Genomic DNA, 19,600 nt, shown 5'->3' on the forward strand with positions numbered 1-19,600 from the left:
TTATTTTTCTAGGTAGTCACAGTCAGCGTAGTCAAGTTCATTCATTTATTTTCCTTCTGCGTAGTCCCTTTATTCATAAGGGATCGACAAAGCGGAATGAACCGCCAACTCATCCAGCATATGTTTACCACAGCCACGTGAACCTGAGGAGAACATGCAAACTCCACACAGAAATGCCAACTGACCTAGCCAGGACTTGATCCAGCGACCTTCTTGATGTGAGGCAACAGTGCTAACCACTAAAAAAAAATTTAAAATGTAAACCATTTCGTTTACAATCCTATCCTTAAGAGCATTTGACCTAATTCTGGGTTATCTCACCTCACATTTCACACTGCTCATACTTTATCTGGTGTTAGCTATTAATCCTGGGTATCCATACACTGAAGATTCACTCTGTACAATGCTTAACCCTGTCTTTAAGTCTTTAGTATATGTTAGCTGTCATTTCATTACATTCAACCCACATGCTTAAAGGCACTAGTTTTGTGCATCTGTAACCTTCTGCATGGGAGTCGCGTGCTCTAACAAGGAGGCTAAAGACCATGGCCATTTTTTTATATCATGGACCTGTGCATATCACATTAGTTTGCAATAAATGGGTGATTTAATAAAGTTTCACACCCTTTGAAAATCTTAAAATTACAGAAGTATTATAAAATGTATTTTGGTTATAACATTTTTTATAATATCATTCCATCATTTATTTTAAAATGTATATAAAAAGATTTTCTAATATAATTTCTTCTGTGGAATATTGCATTGTCTTTTCGCATATCATATTTTTCTTGTTACACAGGCCAAATAATAAGAAAACTACATTCACTCCAGTTGGTGCTCTTTCCATCACTATTTACCATGTTTCCCCTCAAACTCTGAGATGGCTGTTAACATAATACACACAGTATTTCCATTACTGTCCAAAGCACATGAAAATGAGGCATATTATCTGTCAGTAGCTTAGCATCTAGCTGCAATATTCTAACACTGCTTCATTTCACACTGCGCATTTTTGGCAGTGTAATATGGGAACAGGGTTTCAAAACCACTGATGAAAAAAATCTGTGCTAACTCCTTCTAAATGCTTACAAGTGTTCCTTTAAAAACAGTGTTTAGAATGGCGATAACCTGGGGTTAAGTACCATGTGAAAAGCCCTCTAATGGACATTTTATACATACAGAATGAACAGTACTTTTGAAAATGTAATAATCATGTACTTTCATCAAATGGCACAAATCTGCAGCCTACTGAAAGCCGATTTCTTTTTTGGAAATGGGTCACAAAGTTCTCTGACTATTTTTTTATACATAATTAGAATTGTCAATTGAGTCTCAAATTGAGGAAAACATTGCAAAAACTCGTGCCTCAAATGGTAATATCTTGCATTTAATGGATTGGGAATGTCAATCGGTGCTTATGTTTTGAAATTAAAACCCATTTTTCAGAACATTATCTACTTGTTAAATCATGACGTATGGAGTACTGTTTCTGGGTCCAAGCCGCTACTCATTTGAATTGAGAAAATATTTGTTTATGACCACTTTTTAGTCATATATAGGGCCAGACAGAATCTGCGGACATTTTTTGCCATTTCTGTAGTACCATAACTACAAACTAAATATATGAAGAAAAAAAAATACATTTTTAACTTTTATTTAATGTTTACAATGTAAATCCAATTAGATCCACTTATTTGATAAACAAAGCAAGTCTTTCATATAATACATCTACTAAAAGACAGAAAATATGACTTTACAAACTGTATTGTAAATAAATCAGATGAACATTTTAATACTATTATTGTATCGCAATAATATTAGTGAAATAAATTCAAAAACTGAATAAATATGAACTTACATTTATACAAGTAAATACATTGACTCAATGATGGGCTGGAAATCTGCAGAATTCTGTGCGTGCAGATTCCGTGTGGGCCTGATCATATTGCACATTAAAGTGAATCTTATATAAAATGGTTTACACAACAGTCCCTGGACCTGCTGCATGACAGACACCAATATTTTAACAATTTATAAAACAATAATCACTTTCTGGCCATCGGATATAAGCATGGCTATATATATTGCGAGCATGATTTTCAAAAGAATTAGATCGCTTTGTTATTACTATTTGTTGCGTCTCTCCATACAGTTTGATAGAGCGCTTGAACCCGGAAGCTACTTCGCGTGACGTCACACTTAACAAGCGAATTGTTAAAATTATGGCACAAATACATACATTTGAAGTCAGAATTATAGCCACCCTTTGAATTTTTTTTTTCTTTTTTTATTATATATATTTCCCAAATGATGTTTAACAGAGCAAGGAAATGTTCACAGTATGTCTGATAATAGTTTTTATTCTAGTGAAAGTCTTATTTGTTTTAATTCGGCTAGAATAAAAGCAGTTTGAAATATTTTTTTTTTAACCATTTTAAGGTCAAAATTATTAGCCCCTTTAAATATTTTTTTCTATAACCTAATAGTTAACCTAATTAACCTAGTTAAGCCTTTAAATGTTACTTTAAGCTGTAAAGAAGTGTCCTGAAAAATATGTAGTAAATTATTATTTACCGTCATCATGGCAAAGATAAAATAAATCAGATAATAGAACGAGTTATTAAAACTATTATGTTTACAAATGTGTTGAAAAAAAATATCTTCTCTCCGTTAAACAAAAATTGGGAAAAAAATAAACAGGGGGGCTAATAATTCTGACTTCAACTGTATATACCCACACCTAGAAATGCTAAAACATTTTGCAGCTGGCTAATTATGAAAATATTTGGACCCCAAAGATACATTGAATCATTTGAATCCAAAGAAGCACGTTTTTTCCATCTATATATCAATTCCTGTGAGCCTAACAATCATAATTTGTGAAATATCATACCCTAAACATGGCTTCATATAAAAGAGATTTGTAGGAAATAATTAATACTTCAGAGACCTGAAAAAATGTGTAAAGCTTAAAAAAATAAGCAAGCTGTGAGCGTAATGTACCTTACAACAGCATCCTTCTCTGCTTTAGCATGCACCGATTCTGTTGAAAAAATAGATAGTCTTTTTTAATTATGTAGAATAAGGAGAAAAACCGGGAAAACTTAATATGAATGAGTTTGAGGTTGAAGCTGTTCTTGCATGATCAGAGCGACAGGAGATTGAGCTGAATCTCATTATTATCTGTTAAAATTCTCACACTACTGCCCTGACAGGCCAGTTCCCACTCCCTTTATGGCCTATCTGAAATCAAAGGTCTTTCTTCTTGTATCCTTTCTTTACAACGTTCACCTCATTTATTCATGGTGAGGGGTCATCTTGGAGTTTTAATCAGCCAGATGGGGAAGAAAGGCATAGAAGGCAAAGTCATCTTTCTTGTCACGGTTCGCTATGCGCACCACTGGTTTCCAGACATTTTCCGTTCCTTGCCTTCATTTTTTTTGCCATTCGTTTGCTCCACCCACTACTCCATTCTCTCTCTCTCACTCACACCCTCTCTCTCTTTCAATCCCCGTGGGGCTGAAGTTGTTGAAGGTCACTCTGATCTGGCTAGATTTCAGAACGGAGGGAGTGAGAAAGGCAGAGAAAATGAGACAACAAGCGTCCAGCAGTGCACAGTCAACACTTTCGCCTTCATAAAGTTGGTAAAAAATGCCTTGATTGGTGCCCCAGGTGTGCACTGGCAGAAACCCGTCCCAAGACATCCCTCACTGCATCCATCTGCCACACATTAGAGCTCTTAGCAGACACCACACACATGCTCCAGCCACCGCAAAACAATCTGCAATATTCTCACAATAAGAGCACAGCTTGATTCTCAGTTCTCAATCATAAATCTGTGCCTTAACCTCCCGCTTTTATGTCTGGAACTTAAAACATCTATAAATCTTCCCATTTAAAGCCAGCCCTGGAATCAACTGATAATGATACTCCGTTAATTATCAGGCTTTCTGATTAACCGACTGAGCTCTGATAAGATAAGACGCCCTCTGATGCGGCGCAATTCTCAGAAGAGCGGGTCTGAGGAATTGAGTTTAATAACATACGTTTAATGAAATCTTTTCACACTCGCTGATTTTCATCAGACGTCGGCATGGATATGGCTCCCTCAAAGCATTTGTTGTCCTTTTTTGTCAACTCTTTCCAAGCCGCAGAGCCTCGTGCTGTGTCTAAGACCTTCACCCTGCATTTTATTATCTGTAAATAATTTTTTTTCTGCTTTTAATAAAATAAGCTCATTTAGAAACGTAACATGTTATATTTTCCTCAATGAAGTAGGTATGGATATCAATATTGGGTATAAAATGCACCGTAAAATTGACCCGAAAATAATGTGTCCCCGGTGGCACGTCTCGCCCCTGTAGCATTCTCTTTGAATGCTTTAATCATCACTGTTTGTACTTTTAAAAAACGAGATGCGAATGAAGTTGCAGGGGAATTTTAGGATGATCAAAGATAAAGCCATTAGCTATTCTGACAAACTTTTATGTTGCCGTTCCACCAGGCCTGACTCATTTATTTATTTATTTTCGGATTCAAGCAAATGGCCATTAATCCTCTTTGCAGGACCCTTCTCGGTACTCCTGTGGTCTCGATGGGTCGGAGCGGTTGGAGGGTATGAGGCTAATCAGCTGTATGACACCCTTATGGGGAAGAATGTAATAAAACGGGAAGAGTTCAGCACATTAAATTAAGGAAGGGGAACCAGAGTAATTAATTAGAGTGTCTCACACTGCAGAGTTTAATTAACCCCTTGTCTACACCACCCAACTCAGCCCCCCATCTTTCAGGACGCTGGCGTGGGCAATGAATCGCCCGTCCTTGTATGCCAGGGGCAATTAATCCTGCCTGCTGCCCCGAGGCCACGTCCCCTGTCATGCTTGTGTACACATGGCCTTTTTTTGCACTTCTGTTTCACTCACCGTTACATATCAGTGCTCACGAGAAGGGAACACATGCAGTGCTGCGTCCTCTAAATTCCACACTGAAACAAACTGTGGTCTCGCTTTCTCACTGGCTTTAGTTCTTCATCTAACTCTTTCTATTGCTTTTGTTTTTTTATTGTCTGTATCGTAGAAGGATAATCCACCCTACAGTGAAAATTCATTCATCATCCTGTCACCATCTGCTGATGCTGTTGCGAACCTGTGTGTTATGACTTTCTTTCTTCAGTTGGAGACAAAAGAAAAAATGATGAGGTTAAATTTGGTTCCGTTAGTTGCACAAAGCTGTAAGATGACAACGTGAGATTTAAAATATACACTACCTGACAAAAGTTGTCACCTATCCAAGTTTTAGGAACAACAAATTTGTCAAAAACTTGACTTCTAGTTGATCATTTGGCATCGGAAGTGGCTAATATGAAAGGCTAAGGGCTCTAGTTTATGCTTATTTTACCAAAATAAAATATGATCATTATTTAATTAGGAGAGGAAGGTCTGACTTTGCTTAGACAAAAGTCTTGTCACTTAACAGAAATAATGTACAGTATAGAATATAAAGTCATTATGCAGTGGAAAAGAATTAATATTGTGTATGACTCCCATGAGGTTGGAGGATTGCATCCATACATCTCTTCAATGACTCAAATAACTTATTAATAAAGTCATCCAAAATCCAAAGATCCTTTGGATTCATCTTCAATGCCTCCTCCTTCATCTTACCCAAGACATGCTTAATAATGTTCTGTCTGGTGACTGGGCTGGCCAATCCTACAGCATCTTGACCTGCTTTGCATTCAGGAACTTTAATATGGGGGCTGAATTATGAGGAATGCTTTCCTGTCGAAGAATTTGCCCTCTCCTGTGGTTTGTAATGTATTGGGCAACACAAATGTCTTGATATCTCAGACTGTTGATGTTGCCATCCACTCTGCAGATCTCTCGCACACCCCTATACTGAATGTAACCCCAAACTGTGTTTTTTTTTTTTTTTTCCTTCACCAAACTTGACTGATTTCTGTGAGAATCTTGGGTCCATGTGGGTTCCAATAGGTCTTCTGTAGTGTTTGTGATGATTGGGATGCAGTTCAACAGATGATTCATCAGAAAAATCTGCCTTTTGCCACTTTTCCAAATAATCAACTGGAAGCTATTAAGTCAAGTTATTATTTGTTGCTCTTACAACTGGAATCGACAACAAGATTTTGTCAGGTAGTGTATTGCACTAGTTACAGGGACCAGTTTGTGGTAGGAACTATATACTTGCATCCAAAGTAAATACAAGATAACGTTTATGTACAGTATCATATAGTTAAAGTTTAATTATTAGCACTTTGTATATATTTTTTTCTCAATATGTTTAATGAGGGATTTTTTCAGCAAATTTCTAAATATAATATTTTTAATAACTCATCTCTAATAACTGATTTAATGTATCTTTGCCGTGATAACATAACATAATATTTTACAAGATATTTTTCAACATACTAGTATTCAGCTTAAAGTGACATTTAAAGTCTTTAGGTTAATTGGGTTAACTAGACAAGTTAGGGTAATTAGCTAATCTTTGTATAGCAGTGGTTTGTTCTGTAGACAAAGATTATTGCTTAAAGGTTCAAGAAACCCTCAAGTACTTTATTTGAGATTTTGACAGATTTGTATATGTTGAGCTTCCATTAAGACAGCGTTAGCACCTGTCAGCTTTAATTGTGTGGAAAACTGGATAATTTTGACAAGCTTTTATTTATTTTTTTTATTTTGTCAGCTAGTTTCATCTTCTGGGTTAAAAATCATTATCGGAGCGGGATGAAAATCTGTGATTTAAAGTGATTTGTCTGTCCAGTGATGATACATTGTTTTCTTATTATTATTCATACACTGAGTTTTCTTATCCAATGAGAAGACCCTGCTTCTTGATTATTTATGACTGCACTTGCTTTCCGATGACAGATCCATATGGACTGTGTTTCCCTTTGTTCGTCCTTTTTAAAATTTTCCAGATTACTGGCAGGGCTAATGGTTAGAATAGACAGGGCAAGATACCTGCTGCACTGCTATCCACTGTGTCTGCATTCAGACCCAGGTATTTAGGAGGAGAGAAGCCCTCCTCATGTATAGTGTTTATTTAAACATGATTATCTTTATAATGAAATAAAAAAAATTGTGGTTATATATCATATGAAATTACGAATAGCCTATCATAACAGGGCATTAAATTACTTGCTGTTTATTAACTTTTTTACTTTGTAAACTATAAAACCATGCATCTCCTCACGTTTTTTTGTCAGATTTTTTTTTTTAGTCTGATTTGGTGTGCCAACTGACAGTTGTTCACCCCCCTCATTTTTCCTCCCTGCTTTGCCACCACGCCCACTCCTCCCATCTGCTCCCATCACTCCACGCCCATCATGTAGCATTTTTTTGAAAAACATTTTGAGGTAGACATGAACTGAATGAGTTTCGCAGAGATGGGTTGCAGCTGGAAGGGCATCCGCTGCTTAAAACAAATGCTGGATAAGTTGGCAGTTCATTCCGCTATGGCGACCCCAGATTAATAAAGGGACTAAGCTGACAAGAAAATGAATGAATTAATGAATTGAAAGAGGGGGTGGTTTAATCAGACCCTTTAAGTGGGCTAATAATATTGACCTTAGAATGGTTAAAAACGTTTATTCTTCTAAGCAGGTAACTGCTTTTAATCCAGCCGAAATAAACTAATAAGACAGTTCTCCAGAATAAATAGAGAAAAATATAGAAAATACTGTGAAAAATTCCTTGCTCTGTTAAACATCATTTGGGAAATACTTGGAAAAAACTAATAAAAATCAGAGGGCTGTGTTAAAAAATGATTGTGTTTTTGAGGTGCAATAAGGCAAAGGTTAACCACAAGTTTAGTTGTATGGTAGGTTTAAGGGGTATGTCTAGCAACAAGTTTAATTACATTTATTAAAAAAAAAACAATTAACTGTTTCAGATATAAGCACAAAGTAAATGTAAAAAGTAAAGTAAAAAAAAATATATTTAGAGCTTTTTGAAGATTTACATTTTCATGAATATACAGTTTTTTGTATGACATGAAGGTAAAAAACAACCTTTTTTATCTTTTGTGCTGCTAAGCACTTAATTTTGTTGCAGTTCTTTTAAGACTAATAAGTAAGCCTTTTGTCCAACATCTTCTGACCCATAGAATGTTCTGTTCCCTATGTGAAGTGTTAACAATTTTAATTTGCTTAATTTCTCATTCATGCATTTAATTACACAGGTTCTCACTTAGTTGGAAGTCACGCTGTCCTCTAATGCCTTCCCCTCAGAGGCTTTTCTGTAAGTGACTGCGCCACTTGAACCTACCGCCGTGCTCTTTTTTCCTTTTGCTTCTCTTTAATGGAATGAGCTCACAGCCCTCGCACATACATCCTTTATTCATGCAGGTCCCCTATGGCCTCTCCATACATCAGCACTCTGAAGCCTTTCACCCGCTTTTGTCAAATGGACCTCCTGAATGTTAGTATTGATCTTCATTATTGTGCTCATAGGGGACATGACTCCAACATGGTTCCTCTCTGAAAATGTACACACATATGTGGGAAATATCATATATATGTGGCCCTTCAGTCTGAAACAACTATTTGAGTCTGTCCTCAGTCTTTTTGTCATTCATCCATGTCAGTGGAGGTCTCGTTAAAAAGAATTGCTGAAGCCGAAAGCTTACGCTATAATAATGAAACCAATGCAAAACGGGAGATCTGATGAAAGGATAAGGGAGGAGAACTTTGGGGAATCACAAATACAGTCTGCATGCAGATACCATGAATGGCATATATTAGATAAAGGATTATTAAAGTGGTTTGTTATGGTATTTTGAATATTACCTTTTATGCAGTGTGTATCTGTTTGTGAATGCTTGCACAGATTAAAGTACGTGATCAATAATGTTATCATCCCTTTAATAAAATGTTCTGTTTTGTTGAAATGAGTTGTCAGGAGTTCTAGTTTAATATCTGTTAACAATCTACATTGATTTGTAAGACATTTGCTTAGTTATCAGCCCTTCATCATCATTTTAATTGTGTTTCTAGCATCCTCTTGCACAAAAACTCCTGTTATTAGCACAGAAGCTGTCAAATGAATGGCTTACTTCATAGTAGCTAATGATGATATCTGTTGTCTATGATGAGAGAATTTGCGAGTATGAGATGCTATATATGGCTTAAATCAAGCTTGCCTACTTAGTTCTAGTAGACATGTGTCTATGAAAAAAATGAGAAAAGCTTACCCAGAATTGTTGATTGCAGAGCAGGCCCAATTCTACCTCATAGTCCTTCCCCTTGTCCCAATTCTCTTTAGCTAGATAGCCCTTTAAACTGAGATTTTTCAGCACCACACCTGAAACCAAGGTGTAAACACCATCTACAACGGCAGCATGGCTGCACACGGAAGTCAGGAGTTGCACAAATTAGTATTTTTTTTTTGTCATAATTATTATTTTTTCAAACAAACTAGCATATGTTTTAATACATCCATAACAGGGTTCATGTTTCACTGTCATGCTTAAAAAAAGCACTGAATTTTGTGGTCTATAATCCATAATAATAACTCCTGTATAGCAGTCCCACAACATTCACATCTGACACTCTAATACCCTGTCAGAAAGTCTAGTGGCTGGGAATGAGCTTTTTTACAGTGTCTGGTATAAAGTTAATGTTGTTTTCGTGCATTTTCATAGATGAACATGGCCGCGGTATATATGCACAGTAAGCTTATTGCCACATTATATCATAATAATAACATAATATTGTTGCCTTTAGTGATTTCCTGAATTCAATTCAATTTTTCAATTCAATTCAATTCAATTCACCTTTATTTGTATAGCGCTTATACAATGTAGATTGTGTCAAAGCAGCTTCACATAAAAGGTCACAGTAAATAGGAACAGTGTAGTTAAGTTTGTAGTGTTTAAGTTCAGTTCAGTTTAGCTCAGTTCAGTGTGGTTTAATAATCACTACTGAGAGTCCAAACACTGAAGAGCAAATCCAACGATGCGCGGCTCTACAGATCCTGAACCATGCAAGCCAGTGGCGACAGCGGAGAGGGAAAAAAAACTTCACTAAAGGCGGAAGTGAAGAAAAAAAAACCTTGAGAGAAACCAGGCTCAGTTGGGCACGACCATTTTAATTTCTCCGCTGGCCAAACGTCTTGTGCAGAGCTGCAGTCTCAGTGGCGGAGGCTGGAAGCTGGCCTCAGCGAAGACTCGTCTGTCTCTGGAGCGTCATAGGAAACAGTCTCATGTTCTCCACTCTTCCATGACCATCGCAGTAGTTGTTCAGGATTCGGCCAGGTCCAGGATATGGAAACCTTGGGATCATCTCGTCGTTGGTCTTGGATCGAATCAGTGACTCTGCATAGTCTGAGGGCCTCGGGAAGAGTATCCCCAGGTGGAAATGGAGAATAAAGAAAATAATTAGCGTAGCTGATGTTCACAGTGTATATCAGCAAGATGCATAACCTGTGTGGAAGCCCCCTAAGTGGTGCACTAAGTGTATGCTTTACTGAACAGATAGGTCTTTAATCTAGTTTTGAATTGGGAGAGTGTGTCTGAGCCTCGGACGTTATCAGGAAGGCTATTCCAGAGTTTAGGAGCTATAAATGAGAAGGCTCGACCTCCTTTACTCGACTTTGCTATTCGAGGTACTACCAGAAGTCCTGAGTTTTGAGATCTTAAAGAGCGAGTTGGATTGGAAGATAAATACCAAAAAATAACACAACTGGAATAACTACAGCAGTCTATGGAATAAAATCACTGTCATTAATATTTCGTGCGTAAATAAAATTCACGCATCCGTAATTATAAAATCGTAAAGGAAAACAGAGCGTACTCGTAATTTTACGAGGCTACAATTTCAAAATCTGCGATTAGAACAGACACGACATTTTCTTTTTCTGTTTGTTTATGACTGATAAATTTACGATGGGTGTACTTTACAAACACGAATTACAGTTTCACCACGGACACGAAGTCCTGATTACGAGTACGAATCAAACAGCGAGACTTCACTGTCAAAATTACGTCACCGCTTCCACAGGCATTAATAAACAAGCGAGAGTCATCGATCACAACGGCGCGCCTGCTGGACGTTCGAGCTTACACTCACCGTCTGAGATAAGATTTCTGTTATTCCCTCTTTGAGAAATGTCCGTCATGAGCTGTAATAAAGGTTGAGACTTAATAAGGTCCTATTTCGCTGTGTTTCTTGGAAATTTTACAGAATCAAAATGAAGAACCGGCCGAGGATAGAGAGCTAACATAATGTCAGTTAACGTTACAGGCAGCGAGCGCAGAGTCTCTCAGTTAATCACTGAACGGTCTTCAACTATAACATGACATATGTTGATTAAGTCACCTATTTTAACTGTTTAAATAACTCTCAAATACTCTAAGATCACCAGAGAACACAAATTAAATTAGACAGATTTATCCAGTATAGGTAGATAAAACAAAAAGTTTTACTCTTATCAATTAATTAACTTTAAATAAACCAGAATAAGCAAAATATATTGTGGTAAGTAAACAATCACCAATATAGAACAAACACACCGAATAGTATACGGCTAAATGGTAATATAAATGTTTATGGTAATAGTTTATTAATTATAGTAATACAATATAATGTAACTAATAGTTTAATCAAGTAATATAACAGATAATAACAAATAACATAACAAACATTTATATCAATAGTTACTAATACCTTACTTTGTACAAATTTAAAGATAATATAAATATATATATCTGATCATATCATCTCCTCTCCATACATCAATGAGGGGCTTAATTATTCAGCTTTTAGATGACATACAGGTCTGTTTCAGACGATTGCCCCTCGTGTCTGGTTTTGTGGTCCGGGGTCACATATTTAACATTTATTTATTTTGATTCATGGTCTCATAAATGTTTAACGTTACAAACTTCTGGTGAGCACAAACCCTCAAATATTTAAACTGCCTTTTGCTGATATCTTCATTACATAATAGATCAATATTCGATCTGGCTTTAAAAAAGGTGACTTAATCAACAGATGTCCTGTTACAGTTGAACACCGTTCAGTGATTCACTGAGAGACTCTGCGCTCGCTGCCTGTAACGTTAACTGACATTATGTTAGCTCTCTATCCACGGCCCGTTCTTAATTTTGATTCAGTAAAATGTCCAAGAAACACAGCGAAATAGGACCTCATTGAGTCTCAACCTTTATTACAGCTCATGACGGACATTTCTCAAAGAGGGAACTACAGAAATCTTATCTGAGACGGTGTGTGTAAGCTCGAACGTCCAGCAGGCGCGCCGTTGTGATCGATGACTCTCGCTTGTTTATTAATGCCTGTGGAAGCGGTGACGTAATTTTGACAGTGAAGTCTCGCTGTTTGATTCGTACTCGTAATCAGGACTTCGTGTCCGTGGTGAAACTGTAATTCGTGTTTGTAAAGTACACCCATCGTAAATTTATCAGTCATAAACAAACAGAAAAAGAAAATGTCGTGTCTGTTCTAATCGCAGATTTTGAAATTGTAGCCTCGTAAAATTACGAGTACTCTCCGTTTTCCTTTACGATTTTATAATTACGGATGCGTGAATTTTATTTACGCACGAAATATTAATGACAGTGATTTTATTCCATACAGTCGCCATTGTCGATCTCATATGAAGCAAGAGATCGCGATGACATATAATGAGGTGTGCAGGTGCTGTAGTGGTGTCCCATTTCTCAGGGGTATCCCCTTCACAATCAGTTTCAAGAACCAAGGAGAAGGGAAAAGGGTAGGGGTACAAAAATAGAATAACGGATAACTACGTTACATGCACATGCATAAAAAACTTTTGCTTGCATATATGAAATCACCCCACATTCAAACAGTCTCTTGCATGTGTGAAATTATCATGCATTTATTTAACATTTTGCACATACAAAAAAATGCAGCTCTTACATAGTTATAACACCTCATAACAAACCACAAATGGTAACAATTTACTTGAAGGGGTGTTCATAAGACTGTCATGAAACCTTTATAGTCATGACATGACACGTCATGAATGTGAGTGAGACTTGCATTGCATGCTTATGGCAACTTCAATTTGAATTTATTCATTTGACAGGGACATTCACAACAATACATTAATCTTAGAAGGGAAATGTTTCGTGCCAGGCTTTAGCAAAAACTGATATTTTCTACCTGGAGTCCCTGTATTGGTAGATCTGAAAGCACTCAAAAACATATTTAAAATATGCTGGCTCACTCACACAAATTACACACAAACAATCAAACACAATCATTTCCTTAGTGTGTGCATATCTGTTTAGTTAGGAGTCAGTTATTAAGTGTCATTTCTTCAGTTTTTTATTTTAAATGCAAAGATGACATTATGACATAAACAAATACAACACAACCAGTCTTAATCTTTGTCATGACATCTTCCAAGACAACATAACTTGTCATAAATCTGTCATAAACATGATTGTCATTATAATTGTGTAATGAATATTTTTCTGATCACATTTTCAGTGGAACAAACTGTATTTGTCATTAAGATGTCTCATTAAAAGTGTCATTACTCCGTCAAATAATTTTTGCAGCTTTATTAATATTTAATGATGTTTTCGTGATGCATTCAGCATGTCCTAATGTAGTTGAGGTTAAAAAATATGAATGACTGTGTTATAAAATCCATGACACATTTACAATGGCTTCATGACAATCATGTTTATTACAGATTTATGACAGGTTTTGTTGTCTTGGTAATGTCGAGTTGTCATGACAGACAAGAACAGGTTGTGATGTATTTGCTTATGTCTAGTTGTCATAACAAACAACGTCATCTTTGCATTTAAAATGTCATAACAATGAGAATGACACTTAAAAACAGTTGTTATAAGCATGCATGACATCTCATTCACATTCATGCGTCACGTCATGATTATAAAGGTTTAATAACAGTCTTATGAACACCCCTTCAAGTAAAGTGTTACCTCACAATCTTGTAAAAACTACATGAAATGCTTGTGATGGAGTTTGCGGTAGATCAACTTCTTCTGATGGTTCATAATTAGATTTGGGTTTGATCAATATAATATAATCCATGTAATGCTATTGTCTACAGTGTTTACGATCACAGAGGAAAGGAAAACCTCCTGAGCTGATATGGTAATAGCTGTTTCCTTTCATTTAGCAGTAACAGTTATCCGAGTAGGCTTTTGGAGGGGTTTAGAAAGAACTAATCTTCAAGATAATCAGTTAAGACTCTTGAAGAAATTAGGGGATTTTCAACGTGTCACATGATAAATTAATGTGTGTTTTATTTTACCTTGGATGCATGTAAAACTTTAAAACAAAATGAGAATTTTGGACCCTAAATTATTCTTCCCCTGTTAGAGATTTATTTGTTTCCCACGAATGATTCATAAGAAATTGATCTAGGAGGATCATGTTTGTTTTGAGAGGATTCAGTTCCCGGTTATCTACTCGCGCAGTTCACCCTGGATTTTTCTTTCTGTCAGGACCTTCACTGTGAATGGCTTTTTTATCCTCGAGAATAGTGATATGATAAACACTTTAATATTCATGTGATATAATAAATAACGTGCCGTGTCCAAGGTTGGTATTGCACGTACATCAAGGTGATGTACTGCAGCCATTTTGTTCTTCGCCACCCTGCTTTTATCAGGCACTATTGAAGAAAGAAAAGGTTTAATTGGACTGCTTGACTTCTGGATGATTAGATCTTGAGTTTTAGAGCGCTAGACTGGCAATTTGGCCCACACTCGGAAGTGAATGTATCTCCCATTAAACGCACAACTTCTTGGTCATCTGGTGCATTATTCAGTAAAGACTGCCAGAGCAATCTTCATCTTCGAGCCTTGTCTTTACGACCAACAACAGTTTTCCATTTTTATAATGGCCACACTTATGATATTAAAAGCTCTACACAAAGCACAATTACTACCGTTTCTTCCATTGTACTTGTCTTTCTTTGGCACAGATTGAATGTCTTGTGCGTCTGATGCTAGTTCACGTCTACCACCTTTCATCCTCATTCCCCCCTATCGTCGGACATCCTCTTCCTCGCAGATCTGTCTGCTTTCCTCTGCATGTCTGCTTGTTTGAACTCCAGTTCAGACCAAAAACAGCAACTTTAAAGAGAGTTCTAAAGCAGCGGTTGGAAGAAATGAAGTGGAAGCGGTGTGGAATCTTAGTGTGTTCGCCCCCACAGGTTTTTGAGGCTTTCCTAACAACCTCGGTTTAATATTAATCCATATTTAATTAGGAATGACTCGCCATATATCTTGTTTACTTAGATGTGTTGTTGTCGTTGAAGTCTGGGCTCACAGAGATGCTACTGGGGTTGACATGGGATTACTATTAATAAGCAAGTCAGGAGGGAGATGGGCCGCCTGCCATCTGGGGCTTCTGTTTTTCATTTTATTAGTGCCTTTTTTATCATTTTTATTATTATTATTATTATGCAGCGTACTGCCTGAACAGTAATACCTTCAGTTTTGTGAGGAAATATTTGCTGTTCTTGCCTTGACAGTGTTCGGTTTTTCTAATCTCCAAAGATTGCATCAGTATTTAGAAGTATCAAATATGACTGGTGCTTTGAAAGACTCACTTTATGCCAAAAAGTGCTATTTATCTTGGCCTGTATATTACATAAGGAATGAAGCGTGGACTTTGCCAAAAAGTCTGTTATAGTTTGCAGCTATTTTGGCCAAGAAGTGTCTGTTTATTCAGGAAAGGTGAACTGGCTCCTTTTTTTGCATGCTGCATGAGGGAGTTGTATTTGTCTATTTGTATAATTGACAGGCTTGTGTGGTCGCTGTCATAATTCACTTCATCTAGTTGGACAGCAGAGCGCTGCTTTAAATTAAACAGGTAATTTCCTAGGTGTGTGTTTTTCAGAAAGTTGTTCAGAATGCATCCCAAAATATTTTTGTTACTTAAAAATGCTTATGAAAAATACATGGGTTACACACAGGGCTTGACATTAACTTTTTTTGATCAACAGCCACTGTGGCTAGTAGTTTTTCAACATTACTAGCCACTTTTCATTTTCTCTAGCCACAATTGTTTTGTGCGGAAAATATATTATATATTAATACAGTTAGACTTTGGCATGCTAAAAGTATGGTGACATGGTGGCTCAGTGGTTAGCACTGTTGTCTCACAACAAGAAAGTTGCTGGTTCAAGTCCCAGTTGGGTAAGTTGGCAGTTCTATGTGGAGTTTGCATGTTCTCCTTGTGTTCGCGTGGGTTTCCTCTGGGTGCTCCGGTTACCCCCACATATGGGTTGGTATAGGATTCTGACGGTATGATAACCTTGGATAAAATTATCACGATTTCATGGTTTTTACAGTATTGTGATCACTGCTCTAAAATATATTGTTTTAAATGTCTGGGTCAAAAAACAACAACTTTTTCCCCTTTAAAGACAAAGTATTTTATTTTGAGCAACCTTTATAATATTTTGAAACTGTAAACATGTCAGACTAAATAATTCAAATGAATTATTGACTTCTGCTGTTCTTATTTGTGTCAAAAACACAGATTTCTTTACAATGTAAAAGGCATCTTGGGATATTTTTTTCTGCTGAAGGAAAAAACGTAACTAAAAAATCTTACACATACCTTAGGAATGGTATTGAAGAAAATTTTGGCAGTTTTAAAAATTTTGACTTTTACAAACCGCGGTATACCTTGAAAACGGTAATCGTCCCATGCGTACCCCCACAGTCCAAAGACATGCGCTTTAGGTGAATTAAATAAACTATTTGGTCTGTAGTGTATGGGTGTTTCCCAGTACTGGGTTTTAGCTGGAAGGGCATCCGCTGTGAAAAAAACATATGCTGCATAAGTTGGCGGTTCATTCTGCTGTGGCGACCCCTTGTAAAAAAAGGGACTAAGCCGTAAGAAAGTGAATGAATGCTCAAATTATTTGGTTTAGATTTTGTGTTGATTCCACACACCTCCTCATTCATTTCACTTTTTTTGTGTTGTGCATGACCTTGAGCATGAGCGAATGGGTTGTGGTTTCATAGTGTCGCATTGCAATTAGTTTTTATTTCACATGACTTTTCAGGGCTCAACACTAAGGGTTTACCTTTTTTTTTCTCTAGCCACACCAAAAAAAACCAATAATAATTATTTGCTTAAAATAACTGTAAACAAAAAGCAGGTGAAAAACATACCACGTGCGGTTAATGAAAGGATGATCACGTGAAAGCTTAAAGCAAAAACAACCTGCTGCTTACAAAAGGACATTTAAAATACCTGGAGCTCTTGAAAGCAGCAGGACTATGGGTGCACAAGCATCACTTTTGTCCATTCTATTTAAGAGAACCGATCGTACCAGTTATGTTTACAGGCACAGATACTTTGCAAGGAACCATTTCTTTTTGAAACTTTTAAACACTCACATGCATCACATCACCTGAAATCAGCCTTGACACTGAAGCCCTCATCAGTGCGTCAGGAATCTCCGGATCGCCTGTGTCTCACCGTGCACATGATCATCCTCTCATTCGGCATTCACCTGCTTTCTTTTGCTCACATGAACACTTATTTTAACACTCATGCTGGCCCCTCATTTGGCAATCCTTATTGTTGAACTGAGCTTTTTAAGAAAATTACAATTAAAAATTTTAGACTTTGAAAATCTGTGCAGAAACCTTGTATTATGCATCGGTTTGGTATTAATTGAGCTTAAAGCAATAGATTTTTGCCTTTGGTGCTTTTAAATCTTGTTACGAGAAAAGAATATAGATATTAAACTGTCTATTGTTGACATACAGAGCTAAAAATGGGGATCCAAGGTCAGATTGATCTGTATGTTTGATCAGAAATGTCTTGTATTCTAGAAAGTGAAGGACAAAGAATTGAGACATTTAAGTAATCTCATTTGTCACTTGTCTTACAATGATAAACCCTATTTGATACAATTATGAAAAAGTGGGTTGCTGAAAAAATAATTACTACAATGTAAAAAGCGATTGGTTACTTGACTTAAAAAGTGAGTAAATCCATTATAACTTTGAACTGTTACGTTGACTTAACTTAATGTGTACTTAATTTTAAGACGAGTTTACTCACTTTTTTAAGACTCAATACAGACTCATTATTGATGCATAGCCCTAAATATATTTCTGGAGATCGCGAAATACATCCAAGGAGCTACGTTTTTTGCAGAATCCACCAAAGGCCGGTTTGTAGGCTTTTTCTGATTTCAAATTTCTCTCGCGAGTGCCATTCACACCTGCTGTTCTCGCGTAAATCCACCAGAGGCCGCTGACGACTGACTGACTGACCGACCGATCCATACTGTTGTCAATGGATCCGATTGACCTGATAACACCCTTCCCTAAACCCAACTGATAGTGTTTTCAAAAGCAATCCAGAAAAAGAAAAGCCCTCGCCTTATTTTTACCACGTTTACAGATCTTACCACGTTGATCTTAAAAAATTTAGATTTTTAAACTCCAAATTTTTAACCAGCCAAAGTGGCTACTGGGAGTGTCCACAAATACTGAAATCTACCTGCATTTGGCGGGTTGGCGGGTGTTAATATCAAGCCCTAGTTACACACATTATTAATCAGCAACTATTTTACCTTATATTAGTTACTATATCATGTATTATTATATGACTATATATTTAACCTAATTACACTTCTTGCTAAAAATCTTACTGCCCTGAAATTTTAAAACAGTTGGTATGTTGATATATCTTTGCAATCACAATTATGTCTATCCAAATGTAATACACTGCTATAGCTTCAGAAGTAAATTCTCCATTCATTTTTTCCCCAAAGGAAGGTTGATTTTAACAATAGCTGATGAAGCTTTAAAGAGTGGTATAAAATGAACATATCTTGATGTTCTGTCATTCATATACATTTGCCATTTGCAAAGGTTTGTGGGACTGTAGTTCTTTTCCTTATCAAAGTCTGTTATCTTTTATTCATAATCTATTTTGATTCAAACCAAAGTATGTGATTCATGTATGATGATTTGTTGCTGCTGCTTATGGTTCATGGCCTATAATACTTTAGCGAAAACCTTTTAAAAATCCCTATGAGATAAAAAAAAAAAAAAAGGTAGCTGGTGAAAAAGTGGTATAGCTTATTTTACAGATGAAACCACATATAAAACTCAGCCCATGAGCTCAAATCTTTTATTAAACTTACTAAATGCTTCAAATGTGAAATCATGACACTGGCTTGCACCTTCTCCAAACTTTTCCATCCAGCATAATATGCAGTGCACCAAACGGTCAGCGAATGAACTGAAACTGATCCACGACTTCAGAGTCTCCCTGTAATCAGACTACAAAGCAAATAAAGCTTAGTAACATCCAGCACAGAATGCAATGAGTGTTCCCGTCACCGTGGATCTGCGGGAAAGTTCAAGTGCAAAGAAAACTTTCACAACTGTAATAAGATTACAGATTAGCAACCGCCTCTGCAGTCAACCCACAGAAAACACTCATGCTCTGGTGAAGCCGCGCTGGAGAAATGGCTGCCAGTGTTGACTTAATGTCAGCTATACATTTAGCTTTCTGCCAGGCAAGGGCTAGGAAAGAGAATCTAATTTATCTGGAGTCTCAGAGGCATGATGA

At 36.7% G+C, this 19,600-nt stretch overlaps 1 protein-coding gene across 1 annotated transcript in view; it reads left to right on the plus strand.

Annotated features, from left to right (window-relative positions):
* mrpl11 (mitochondrial ribosomal protein L11) overlaps positions 1-19,600 on the plus strand; it is a 71,969-nt gene that overhangs the window by 35,030 nt on the left and 17,339 nt on the right. The gene's annotated exons all lie outside the window — the stretch shown is intronic.

This window comes from Danio aesculapii, chromosome 14 (assembly GCF_903798145.1).
Source record: "Danio aesculapii chromosome 14, fDanAes4.1, whole genome shotgun sequence".
NCBI lineage: Eukaryota > Metazoa > Chordata > Actinopteri > Cypriniformes > Danionidae > Danio > Danio aesculapii.